At 49.1% G+C, this 12,930-nt stretch overlaps 1 protein-coding gene across 5 annotated transcripts in view; it reads left to right on the top strand.

Moving 5' to 3' along the window:
• Positions 1-10,814: 10,814 nt before the first annotated feature.
• Positions 10,815-12,930, top strand: part of RRBP1 (ribosome binding protein 1) — a 52,529-nt gene continuing 50,413 nt past the window's right edge. For 3 of the 5 annotated variants that reach the window (XM_067565355.1, XM_067565354.1, XM_067565350.1), the window contains exon 1: positions 10,895-11,089. The gene's annotated coding sequence lies outside the window, so the exon portion shown is untranslated. The other 2 variants (XM_067565353.1, XM_067565352.1) reach the window with 2 other exon arrangements.

Genomic DNA, 12,930 nt, shown 5'->3' with positions numbered 1-12,930 from the left:
CCATCAAACAATCACTTGGTTATGCACGAGGGTTGGTTTCTTTTCCCCCACACTTTCAGGGATCTGGTTGTGAACTTAGAGCACTGCTTTTACCCCGGAGAAAGATTTCCAATACACTTCCCGCTCCTTTCGCTCTTCTTCTGGTTTGATTAAGCTTTGGAGCTGCATGACTTCACAGATCAGGGCAGTTGTCCGGCTGGGAAGGTCTGTTTTCGCAGGCGCAGCGCTGAATTCTCTTCACTTGATTTGCTTTCTTGGCTACACGAGGACAGGAGTCACATGAACAAATGTTGCAAACTGGCAGCAGAGCCAGCCTTAAGTAACTTGGGCCCCTGAGGTTTAGATCCTTACAGGGATTTAGGCACCTTGATTTTAATGGGAGTTAGGCAGCTAAATCCCCATGAAGATCTGGGTCTGCCTCCTTGGGGCCAGCACAGATTCACAATTGATCAGATTTCTGCCGCTGACTGCTGTACCAGACAGGGCGTGAATGCCCCATCGATTTACCATATCAGCAGGAAGACTGGTGAGGCACAGATACTCCTTCCACCTCTCTATCTTGGAGCACCAAAGTGTGTAATGCACACCCTGGTCCAGCTTGTCCCACTTCAGAAATAACTCTGGAGATATCTTAACATGCGTGTCACTGGAGGAATAGAGCCATATAAAAGGAATCCTCCCCCTTTCCCTACACCCTAGAAAGGTTTTATATATAAGCTGCTGACTGTCTTTTTGTTCTGTGTTTGTACAGCACCTTGCACAATGGGGTCCTGGTCCATGACTGGGGCTCCTAGGTGCTACCACAATACAAATGAATAACAAAAATAATAATAATAATAATTAATAACGGCCACACAATGTCAGGCCAGGGGGCCATCTAGTACTGACTGCTTCAGACACAGGTGCAAGAAATCCTGCAGGAGGCAGTAATAGGATAATCTGCCCCCAAAGAAAGTTTCTTCCTGACCCCCATTAGTTAGAGGTTGGTTTAAGCCCTGAAGCATGAGAATTTATAGTCCTTCCAAAACCCTTGGGGTTTTTTTGGTTATGTATTATTATAACCATATATATTCTTTTTAATCTTGTAATAATTAATACTTATCTCTTATCAAGCACTTTTCATCCACAGATCTCAAAGTGTTTCACAAAGGAGGTCAGTAACATTATCACTATTTTATAGATGGGGAAACTGTGGCAGAGGGAGGGGCAGTGACTTGCCCAAGGTCACCTAGCAGGCCAGTGTTAGAAGTGGAGGAAGAACCCAGCTCTATGGAGTCCCAGTCCTATGCTCTATCCACTATCCCATACTGTCTCCCCAATCCTTTTTCTGTCCCCTACCGCGCTCTTGGTTTCAATGATACCTTGTGGCAATGAGTTCCACAGGCTAGTTGGGTATTGTGTGAAGAAGTATTTCCTTCTGGGCATCAATCTGTGTTTGGTGCGACTGCCCATTGATGGGACAATGTTATCACTATTACAGGTGACTTGGCTGATAACAGAGAGTGACAAGCAACCCTGGTAGGATTTAGTTGTCCAAACCGATAAAGAAAGTGAAAAAAAAATCAAATGAAAATTCAGTTCGTACAAGTTACCATCCTGGGTGGCTGACAGGACGTACAGGTCACATGTGCCAAGAGAGCAGGGAAAGGTTCCTGCAGGCCCAGGAGAGGCAGTAGGTGGGCTCAAGTAAACTTATGGCCGGGACACTATGATAAACCTGGGGATTTTTGAGACTGAGAGATGCTATGTGGATGAATGAATCTTGCCTTGTGGCCATCCAGTCTTTATAGGGACACACTCCAGGGCTGGGAGTCTTCCACAAGATGCATCTTTCACTGCAGTGTCCTGGAGGCAATGGTCCTGATCCTCTGCTGGTATCAAACAGCTAGCACCCTGGCTGCGCTGCTGGAGCTACCCTGATTTACACCTACTGAGGACTGGGCAGGTATCCAGGAGACGCTGATTGCAGAAGTTATGTTGCTGTTGCACTCCATGAGTGACAGCAGTGATTCACTTTGCAAGCAGCCGATCATTTTGGGTCTGGCTTCTATTTTAAATAACGTGCAAGCAGCTAATAGGAACTAATGTGCCAGAGATAATTAGCACAATCAAGCAAGAGTGCTGCGCTCTGAGAGCAGGGAAATGTAATTGAAGATGAGCAGCCAGACGCTTAGGATGTGATTGCCCAGAGTACCCCAGGAGATAAAGACCCTGAAGAAGAAAGGAAATGGAGATCAGAAGCAGTATGGGTCTAGAGAAAACCAGGGGAATGTTAATGTGACAATGTAAAAATAATCCCACTGGGAGCTCTCTCTACTGGAACTGGGGTATGGACTATCTCCAGCCTGCCAGAGATCAAAAGCCATGTGACAATGGCAGACCTTCTGCCTGAGACACTGTGAGAAGCAGATTGAGAGCTCCAGAACAGCTATGCCGCGAGAGCTGTTTTATAGATTAGGTGTAAATCAGCAGCCCTGACAACGTGTTGCTAATAAAGATCCCCTGGCATTTCAGTTATGCAAATCCGGGCTGTCCTGGCAGAATGCTAGTGGGGTCTGTGCTACGTACGTACAGCTTCTCCTTTGGGATCAGTTGTATGAGGTATTCTTTACTTTCTACTGTGCACACTTGCACAATGTTGCTGCCCGTTACTTAAGGAGAGGCTGCATTGCAGTGTTGAGTGAGGAGATGCTTATGTCTAGGGGTCCCCATACATCTGTGATATCGTTGGGCTGCACAGGTGTAGCTGAGCATAGAAGGATGTGGTCCACGGTTTGGAAATCAATTTGTAGAGCAATTTCTGTAGATGAAAGGCACTAGATAAATTCACTCATTATTATTACTCTGCAAAACTGGGGGAATATGCAGGGCAGGACAGAAGGATTAACCGTTTACAATCCACTGACATTAATTAGAGACATGCAGCTAAATGACTTGACACTGTATTGGATGTGTGTTGTGGTGAGTTTTATTAATATTTGTTCTCATAGCACCTAGGAGCACAGGACACTGTACAAAACAAGGGGCAGCCCCCGCTCCAAAGAGCTTACCATCTGCACAGAAGTGCCATGCCCATCTCACAGAGGGGGATGTGAGGCACACACAGGACAAATGCCTGGCCCAAGGAAGTTTATAGCAGACGTATGTTCTTATGTCCCAGTTTTATAAGGCCCTGGCACCCAGGCTGGCTGCAGTGTACAGGAAAAACATGAAATCTCTGGAGTCTCTTGCGGGAGCTGGGAATAGAGCGACTATTTTGGGATGCCATGCAGAAGTCGCATTACCATAATTAGCAGAAAGTGCTCTTGATTAGCATATTTTTTCACTTCTTTCATCACATCTGTTTGAGCAAAACAGTCACTCATTCTCATCTCCATTGTGGCGAGATGTACCAGGCAACCAACAAGACTCTTTGACAGCCCCTCTTCAATAGCAGTGCTTGTTTTCTGTGCACTGGGGGAAAGACGTATGGCCAGATCCTCTGTTGACGTAAATCGGTGTAACTCCACTGAAGTCATTGCTGATTTACAGAAGAGCTTGCCCAAAAAATTCAATGACATTTTAAAATTATTTTTCTTCTCCAAGAGCTGTCCTGAAATCTTGACATGTATTCCACTAAAAAACTATTGAATTTGCCATGTAGCCAATCTTTTGTATACTCAGCCAAAAGCAACTGTAGTGGCTAGAAGGGATGAGATTGGAGGAAGATTGAAAAGTCAAGAAAGAGCAAGTACTGCAGTATCCCGTCCCATCTCAATATCATGTCCTCACTGGTGGTTTGATAGTGAATGAGCCTTTACTCTGCATCCAATGCCCATTGAATGTCAGAGCTTTGTGTGATGGTGGGTAAGATCAGCAACTCATGAACAGTGCTTTGGCAGAAAAGCATAGAAAGAGTAGTCTTGGATTTAGAGCTCTAGGCTGAGCTCAGGAATGACGGCTTCCATTCTTACCTCTGCCACAGACCTTCTGTGTGACCTTGCACAAGTCAGGCGATCTCTCTGGCCTCCTCTGGCAGATAACACCTCCTTTTTGTCCCATCTATTTAGACTGTAATCTCACTGGGGCTGGGACTGTCTCTCATGATGTGTCTGTACAGCACCTACTGCAACCTCATCTCTAATTGCTCCTATAAAACAAATTATAGTAATTATAGAACATTTATAGACGTAGCCTTCAGCTACTTATTTTCCTCTTCTTCCTTCTAGTATCAAACTGTTTTTTCTCTCTTTGATTTCAGACAGTGAATGCCTTCAGGAGCTAATTTAGTTACGAGACTGTACGCTAACAGTTCTGTCTCATACACTTTACACTAGTAAGACGCTACAGCACTGATTGGAGATGTGTGTTACTGGCCTTAGACCATTCTGGTTCCTGCCTGAAAGTTTAACCTAACACTTAGTCAGAAGTGTATTTTTTTTCAATCCCATCAGTTTCTAAGTTCTTGATCCAGTGCACTGGTGCTATTGTTGCTGGAGTATTGTGTCCAGTTCTGGTGCCCACAATTCAAGAAGGGTGTTGATAAATTGGAGAGGGTTCAGAGAAGTGGCACAAGAATGATTAAAAGATAACAAAACATGCCTTATAGCGATAGACTCAATCTATTTAGTTTAACAAAGCAAAGGTAGGGGGGTGACTTGATTACAGTCTGTAAGTACCTACATGGGAAACGGATGTTTGATATTCCCAAGCAGGGAAAGGTGGAACACGATCCAATGGCTGGAAGTTGAAACTAGACAAATTCAGACTGGAAATAAGGCACACATTTTTAACAGTGAGAGTAATTAACCATTGGAACCATTCACCAAGGATTGTGGTGGATTCTCCATCACTGACAAGACTGGATGGGTTTTTTTTCTGAAGATCTGCTCTAGGAATTCTTTTGGCCTGTGTTATGTGGGAGATCAGACTAATGATCACCGTGGTCCCCTCCTGGTCTCTGGCTCTATGAATGCCCACTGCAGTCACTGGCTTTAGGGGGCTTTGGGTCAGGCCCTAGTTCATTCGTTATTAGCTGTTCCTATCCTGCAGTAGGGATGGCGCAGGAGCCAGCTGTGCCATGACTGCAGCCATGCCAGCTGGGGACTCCCACGCACGGGGGGATCCTCACTTGGCTAGATTGGCCTACCTTCCACTGCCTCTCGTGGCAACGCAAAGGGGCTGGAGTGGGGCTCAGGAACTGAGCAAATCACATGTGTAGTTAGTAGGAAGTAGGGCACTGAAATCCTAGATACTTTCACCCCAAACATAGCCCGCGCAATTCCCTGGACTTTGAAACCAGCTGCATTAGTAGTGGCTTTAACCCTGGCTGATAGATGCTTCTAAAGGAACGATGTTCTTTGCAGATTGGAAGGCAGCAGATGGAGGGTGTTTCCCAGGGGAAGATATTCCCAGACCCCTCCAGCAGAGTGGGATGATGACAAACTCATTTCTGCAAAAGGCTCATTGCACATTACGTGCTTTGCACACAGGAGCAGAGAGAGAAAGGATTATGCAGGGATGGGGCGTCATTGACATTGCGTGCAGAACTTGTGCTGAGGGGTAATGTGACCCTCAGCAGTGCCAGACTAGAACCTGCTCCTGGGGCAAAGGTTAGGAGGTACTATTAGCATATGAAAAGACTTAGGAGTGGCAGGGAGGTGTGGCAAAACAACCCTGCCCATAGCTGCACAAGATGCGGCCTAGAGTAAAGCAGAGAAGAACCACGCACTGGTTTGACAGTACGTGGCCAGTGCTCCAGACAGTCAGATAATTGGGTGCCCCTCCCTTGCTGTAGCATCTCTGGGTGCTCCTCATCACCTTGGTCATGTTGAAATCTGCCACTTCCAAAAGAGCTGCTTCAGGAAATCATGCACATCTGCCAATGGAACTGGGCTGGCATGAGACTCTGACATTGTAATGGCACTGCTTCTTTGAAAGGCAGTCCTTAGGGCATCAGACTGAGGCCAGTTCTACGCTAAACAGTTAGGTCGACCCAGCGACGTTGCTCAGGGGTGTGAAAAATCCACACCCTTGAGTGACATAGTTAAGCCGACCTAACTCCCAGTGTTGTCTGCCCTAGTGCTGCCTCTCTGGGAGGGGGATTAACTCCAGCCACGAGCAAGCCCCTCCCATGACTACAGTAAGCGGACCTGCTACAGTGGTGCAGCTGCAGTGTTTGTAGTGAAAACATAGGCTGAGACTCAGGAAACGGGGGTTCTATTCCCAGCCCTCCGCTGAGGTGTGATTCCCAGCCTTACACTGAGCTGAGGTGTGGGGCCAACTGCTTCCCTCTCACCATTCGTCTGCCTTACCTTTTTCCACTGTAAGCTCTTTGGAGCAGGGAATATCTGTTTGGAGGGGCTCTGATCTTGGATGAGCCCTCTATGTGCTTCTAGAAGCTGAATAGTCAGAATGGGTGTGTGGTCCTTATAGGAATGATACACCGTGTCAGCAATAGTGCAGTAGTTACTACAAATAACTTCAATCATGCATTTAATTGATACTCATAAACAATATATATTTGCACAAAGGCTCATCAGTACGTACTTATAATAGGATATAACCGTATTGAGGAATGTCTATTAAATGTAAAAACCATAAGAAGGACACTCGTGGTTTCTGACTATCACCAGCAGCTATGCATAGATTTAAAAGTGTATTGTGACACCAAACTCACTTTTCATAGCCGATTGCTGCAGCTTCACACCTTTAGTTTTCAAACAATAACTTCTGGCCAGAACTGAAATAGTTTTTATGGTCTCATCCCACTTTCTAGTTGTCTACATATAAAAACCTCAGCAGAATATGCATCTGCTCCGGACCAGCATAGAAAAAGTGGTTGAGATTTGGGATGAGATCAGGAGTGAATTTTTCATGAAAAGGGGAGGAAAAGGGAGAAGATTCGGGCCCTTTCAAAGCTGCAGCTTAGTTGCAAGATGCGGTTTCCACCAGAAAAACTGTACTGCAGTTGGAAACTCCTAAATAAAAATATCTAGTAAGCTATTTAACAGGACAAAATGCGAGACCAAAAGGCACTTGAAGAAATGGAAATAATGCAATTCGAAACTGATCAAGATCTCTAAACTATGACTGAGTTATCAAAGTCCTCAAATCATGGTTTAAAGACTTCAAGGTACAGAGAACCTGCCAGCAAGTGACCCATGCCCCCATGGTACAGAGGAAGGGCAAAAAGCCAATGAAACAATATTTCCATCTATAATAATAAAAATTTACAGACAGGTAACCTAAGAAAAATGTTGCTTTCGAGCAACATATTGGAGTTTAATTTAAGGATATTTATTTTGTCAACGTCACATGTCAAAATAGCAATCTGCATTTGAATGGTTATAAAGCTTTAACTTTTGGAATCTCAGCCTATACTGCCATTAAATAATTATTGCCTGACTCTTCCTGGAGTCTAACCCACCACAACTTTGCGCAACTGTGAAAATTTAAATCGATAAAAACTGGGAGGGGGGAGGAAAGTTAAAAATAAATATTGATATTATCCATCAAAATGCTAAAAGTAAGAAATCAAATTCTGGCCAGGCGTAGATATAAATGCCTTCCCACCAGAAACACTAAGGGTACACCTACTCTGGAGTGGGAGGTGTGACCTGCAGCCTGGGAGGATGTACGCAGACTAGCTCTCATTGAGCTAGTGCACTACAAATAGCAGGCTTGGGAGGCCTGGATGGACTAGTCACCTGAGGTTGTATCTAGGGTCCCAGGTGGGATTGTGCTCAGGGTGGCTAACCCATCCCGCTGTCTGCATCGCCGCAGCTACACAGTTATTTAGAGTGGCTAGCTTGATCAAAGCTAGCATGCAGATGTCTATGGGAGCTCCAGTTGGAGTGTAGATGTACCCTAAGAAGATGCATGGCAATGGAAAGACATAGGGTAAAGGAGGACATAGGATATTTGGGGGGGCAGGAAGGGGGAAAATGGGAGACATTGGGGGGGTGGAAAGGAGGGGTTCAATGGTGCAAAAATTATTTCAGGGATCATTGTTGCAGGCTGAAATGCTGGGAAACTGAATGTTATGAAGATCCCCTAAGGACTTCAGCCAACAAACGGGCATGTAAGCTGGGTCCTGAAGCTTGGTTTCCTTTTGGACACCGCATGGGATGGTTTCCTAATGTCCCTTAAAGGGAAAATGCCTTCTCTAGCCATACTGTGCAGCACAGGGCACACTTGTCTAGGGGAGCACCTGCCCGTGTTATGTCTGCCAGTTCCATCCAGTAGATGCTTTGCCTTCTGCCTTGAGTTCAGTTCTTTTACATTGCTTTCAGTCGAATAAAGAAAAACACAGTGCGCTGCTAGGAATCAAACAACGGCTGTGCTTCCTAATAAGGCCCCTAGACCCACAAAGCCATCTATACTGTGATTGGCAGTCAGGAAAGGAGGTGGTGCCTTTTATGCACTGATCCCTGTGGCATGGCAAAACTGGAGAATGGCTGTTGCGAAGGAACTTGCCGAGGTATCCCACTGCATCCACACAGCTGCTGCAGAAGGGGTGCTACCTTTCCAGCTGCGCACTGCAGGATGCAAACCTTGCATCAGATCATTGGGACATAACCACATATGCAGCATTGCTGCGGGCAGCACTTGCTGTCACTCAGGGAGTGGATGGGCAAGTGCTGAGTTGAGACCAGGAGATCTCTTTCTGCAGGAGGTTTTGTATCCAGCTGAGCATGTCCACTGGAGAGCTAGTTGGAGAGAAGATAGGGTGTGGGGGTGGAGCTGCATGTACAGAACAATTTTCTGTGCCAGGCTGGGGATTCAAAGCCTTTAGCAAATTCTGTTTCTCCGTTTGGCATCTCTTCTTCCCAGAGCATTTGCTGTCTCTGTCCCCAGTGTGAACAGGCTGTTGGGGCAGTGATGCGATCCAGCTACAGTAATCGCATGTCCTTCCATTTCTGCAATGTATTGCTCTGTTTGTTTTGTACTCGTGCTCTTAAAATGCCAGTCCTCTAGGGCAGGGAACCCATTATTTGCCTGGTACAGTTCTTCTATTGTACAGGGCCTTTGGTCCTAGAAAGATAACTAATCAGTTATACTGCTAGCCACCATGACTTTGCCACTAGACCCCATTGAGGATGGTTGCAGTCTTCAGCACCCCTAATTAAGCATCCACTGAAATCAATGGGCATCTTCACATTGACTTCAATGGATGCTTACTCAGGCTATGTTTTGCTCCTCCTAGATATTAAAGCTTATGTGCTGGATTGTCCATTCTGCTCCTGTCAGAGAAAGAGACCCAGATATCATGGATTTGCTGGTGGGATGCAAAACATGGGGAATGCTGGCTTTTGGGCATGATCTGGCTTCATTTCAGCCAACAGAAGCTTGCCTGGGGATAATCAGTGTTTCTCAATCTTTTTGACACCAGAGACAGGCTTGCTGCCTTCCTAAACTCATAAACTCTGAGGTCAGAAGGGACCAATATGACCATCTAGTCTGACCTCCTGCACAATGCAGATCACAGAACCTCACCCTCCCACTCCTGTAATAGACCCCTGACCTATGACTGAGTTATTAAAGTCCTCAAATCATGGTTTAAAGTCTTCAAGGTACAGAGAATCCACCAGCAAGTGACCCATGCCCCATGCTACAGAAGAAGGCGAAAAACCCCCAGAGCCTTTGCCAATCTGCCCTGGGGAAAATTCCTTCCTGACCCCGAATATGGTGATCAGTTAAACCCTGAGCATGTGGGCAAGACTCACCAGTCAGACACCCAAGTAAGAATTCTCTGTAGTAACTCAGAACCCACCCCATCTAACATCCCTTCACAGGCCATTGGAATATATACCACCAGCAGTCAAAGATCAGTCAATTGCCAAACTAGGCTGTTCTATCATACCATCCTCTCCATAAATTTATCAAGCTCAGTTCTGAAGCCAACTAGGTTTTTTGCCCCTACTGCTCCCTTTGGAAGGCTATTCCAGAACTTCACTCCCCTGATGGTTAGAAACTTTCTAATTTCAAGTCTAAACTTCCTGATGGCCAGTTTATATCCATTAGTTCTTGTGTCCACATCGACGCTGAACTTAAATAATTCCTCTCCCTCCCTGGTCAGGGAGATCTCAGGGACTGGTGCCAATCCACAGACCGGTCGTTGAGAAACACTTCTGTAGAAGAACAGAGATGTGCACGTGTGTGTGCAGCTGGGGGACAGGGCAGGGGCAGGAGCACATACACGCTGCCCCCCTGAACTGTATGAACTTCCCTGGTGTGGAGGCCAGGGGCTCTGAATAGATGACTTTGGAATCCCAGGGATCTCTCAAGATCTGTGCAGATCCCGGGTATCTGAAACGCTTCAGCCCTATGCCAGTATCACAAGGGTGGGAGGGAGGAGGGGAAAACTCTCACCATCTGATGGAATAATGCAGTGAAACTCACTGAATGTCCTGTCTATTTGTAGTCCCCCCCATCTAGGGGACAGTCCAGTCATAGCAGAGCCGGCTGGGAATTTTTTAACAAAACATTTTTTCCCTGAAAAAAGCTGATGCGTCGAAACTGAAACTGTTAGCGGCAAAGAGTGAGTTTCGACAACTGTCCTTGCTCGGAAAAGCCCTAGGATGCGCGTGTCTATGTGTAAAAGGAAACGCTTCCTTCGTGCTATTCGCCAGCGGGACAAAGCCGGCCGCCGCAAACTACAACTCCCATAATTGCACGCGCCTTCAGCGGCCCCACTGGCCTCCCTGCATCCACTCGCAAGCGTCCTCGAACCCGCCCTCCCCAGCTGTCTCCTCTCTCACTGGGCCGCCGCCGGCTTGAGTGGCGGGGCTGGCACCAACCACAGCAGGCCCATGCTGAGCGGCGGGGGCGGGCTGGAGGGGGAAGCCTTGCTGGAAAAGGCTTCTTGCCAGCGCACAGGAAAAAGTGCCACGACTCCACAGAGGCGGTGAGCGGCGGAGGGGCTGGGGTGCCGGTCGGCTGGGAGTTGCGGGCATCGGACGGGGCCAGGGCAGCAGGGTGCATCACACAGCCAGAGGCGCGGTCTCCTCCAGCCTGGGCGCTTGGGCTTTGCGCTGGCAGCTGCAGAGCTGGGAAGGGGGCGTCTCGTTGCCGCGGCGAGACAGCGAAGTGTGGGGAATCGAGTCAGGTAGGAAACTCCAACCCCAAAAGCCATCCCCACCGCCCCCCCCCCCTTGCAGCCAGGTCGGTCGCAGGGGAGCTGAGCCCGGATCTCATTCTCTGAACGCTGGGGCGCCCCGCATTCCATGGAACCCGGCTCAGCGTTCCAAAGGGATCCCCAGCGTTCCAAATAACGCCGGGTTGAGACACCCCAGAGGGGCGGCTGACCTCTGTCGCGCGCGTGTGTGTGTGTGTGTGTGGGGGGGGAGGGTAGCGATACCTTTCCCCCCGTAGATCTAATGGGGGTACCCCCTCTTCTCTCTCCCTCTCGGCTATTAAAGCCCACTCCTCTCCGTGCCTAGCCAGCTGCGTCCCTCTCCCTCGGTAGCTAGCGCTCAGTTTCCCCTTAGAAGCGCAGAGTGAAGTTAGGCGGCGTTGCTGGCCACGTTCACAGCTGGAGCAGGAAAGGGTTACATGGCAGGAGCGCACACAGCTGACGTTGCTTGACTGGAAGTCTCCAGGGGATTTAAACGCCTCCTGGAATTGGAAGCCTTAAGCCAAGCGCTGAATTGCGCCGTGAAGCCAGGGACCGGTGTGGCGTGAGAGCCTCTGTGGGGCGGCCCCTGGACTGCGATCCTCCTGGAGAGAGGGGAGGCTAGCGGAGGCAGGGGCTAGAAAGGAGGGCGCTGGAGCTGCTCCCGGCTGCCGGGCTTTGCACGGACGTAAGGAGCTGTGGCTTCGTGCCCCCGCTTAGTGTGCACGCCTCTCCCCGTGCTGGGCTCCCCGGGGCTGGCTGCAGGGGAAGAAGGGGATTAAAATGGGGGTGGGAGGAGTTTGCAGACCAATTCAAGGGGGGGGGGGGGAGGGAGGGAGTTCTCTTCTCCGTTCCCTTCCTCCCCGCCCGGGGCGAGCCGTGCCCTGTCTGCCGAGCCGCTGCTCGTCAGCGGATCGGTTTGCAAAGAGCTCGCAGGAAGGGGGGCAGTGGAAGCCGGTCCTTTCCGGATGAATGGGACCGTGCTGCGCTGTGCCAAAGGCGGTGCGGAATGGCGACGTGTTCAGCCGGGACGGGACGTGAGGAGGGGCGCTTCTTAGTACCCAGGGCACAGCGGACGGATCCCTCCCTGCCCCCCCCGTGCCTGTTTCCTCCTCCCATCGCTGCTCCAATCCCTCTGGGACCCTGCCTGCCTAGGGCAGCTCTTGCAAAGCGGGGGTGACCAGCACGGCTCTGAGCGCTCCCGGACAGTGCCCTGGGAGCCCTCCCGTCTCTCCCTCGCCTGCAGCCGCTGCGAACCCCGCTGCAGGATCCTTCCTTCCCCGCGGGGCGATCTCTGCTGGCTGGAGTCTGGGCCCGCTTCCGGATGGATTCGTGACTGTCTGTCCCTCCCTCCCAGCCGGGGCTGTGCGGGCCCGCCCCATGGCGGCCGAGCCTGGCCGCTGCTCTCCAGTTAGTGCACGCTTGCTGCAGCGGATAGAGACCTACGCGTTCCCTTCGGGGAAACACAGCAACCTCTGCGTTTTGCTCCGCCAGAAGCTCGGGGGGGGGAGGGCGGAATATCAGGGTTTAACACTCCCCTGGGAGAAGGATTCACATCAAAGGCAATATTTGCTCATCAACAAGTGGGTTAGCCACAGATATGCTCTGGACTTCTGTGTAGCCCTGCGTCCTAGCTGGTTTTATGAAATCCTGGGTGGGGTTGGGGGGAGGGGGACAAAAGTTTTCTCCCTCTCTCAGGTACTTCACAAAGACATGGAGCTATGATGGGAGCTGTGAGGCGGTCTCGGAAATATATTGTCCTCCCATCTAGCCTTCTCTTCCCAGTGAAACAGTAACTGCAAACTTTTAACAATCCCATCTGTTGCAAATATTTG

The sequence above is a fragment of the Emydura macquarii genome, unplaced genomic scaffold, assembly GCF_026122565.2.
Source record: "Emydura macquarii macquarii isolate MOO-44397 ecotype Brisbane River unplaced genomic scaffold, CSIRO-AGI_Emac_v2 contig_2676, whole genome shotgun sequence".
Lineage (NCBI taxonomy): Eukaryota > Metazoa > Chordata > Testudines > Chelidae > Emydura > Emydura macquarii.
This window is presented reverse-complemented; position numbering and strand designations above follow the sequence as displayed.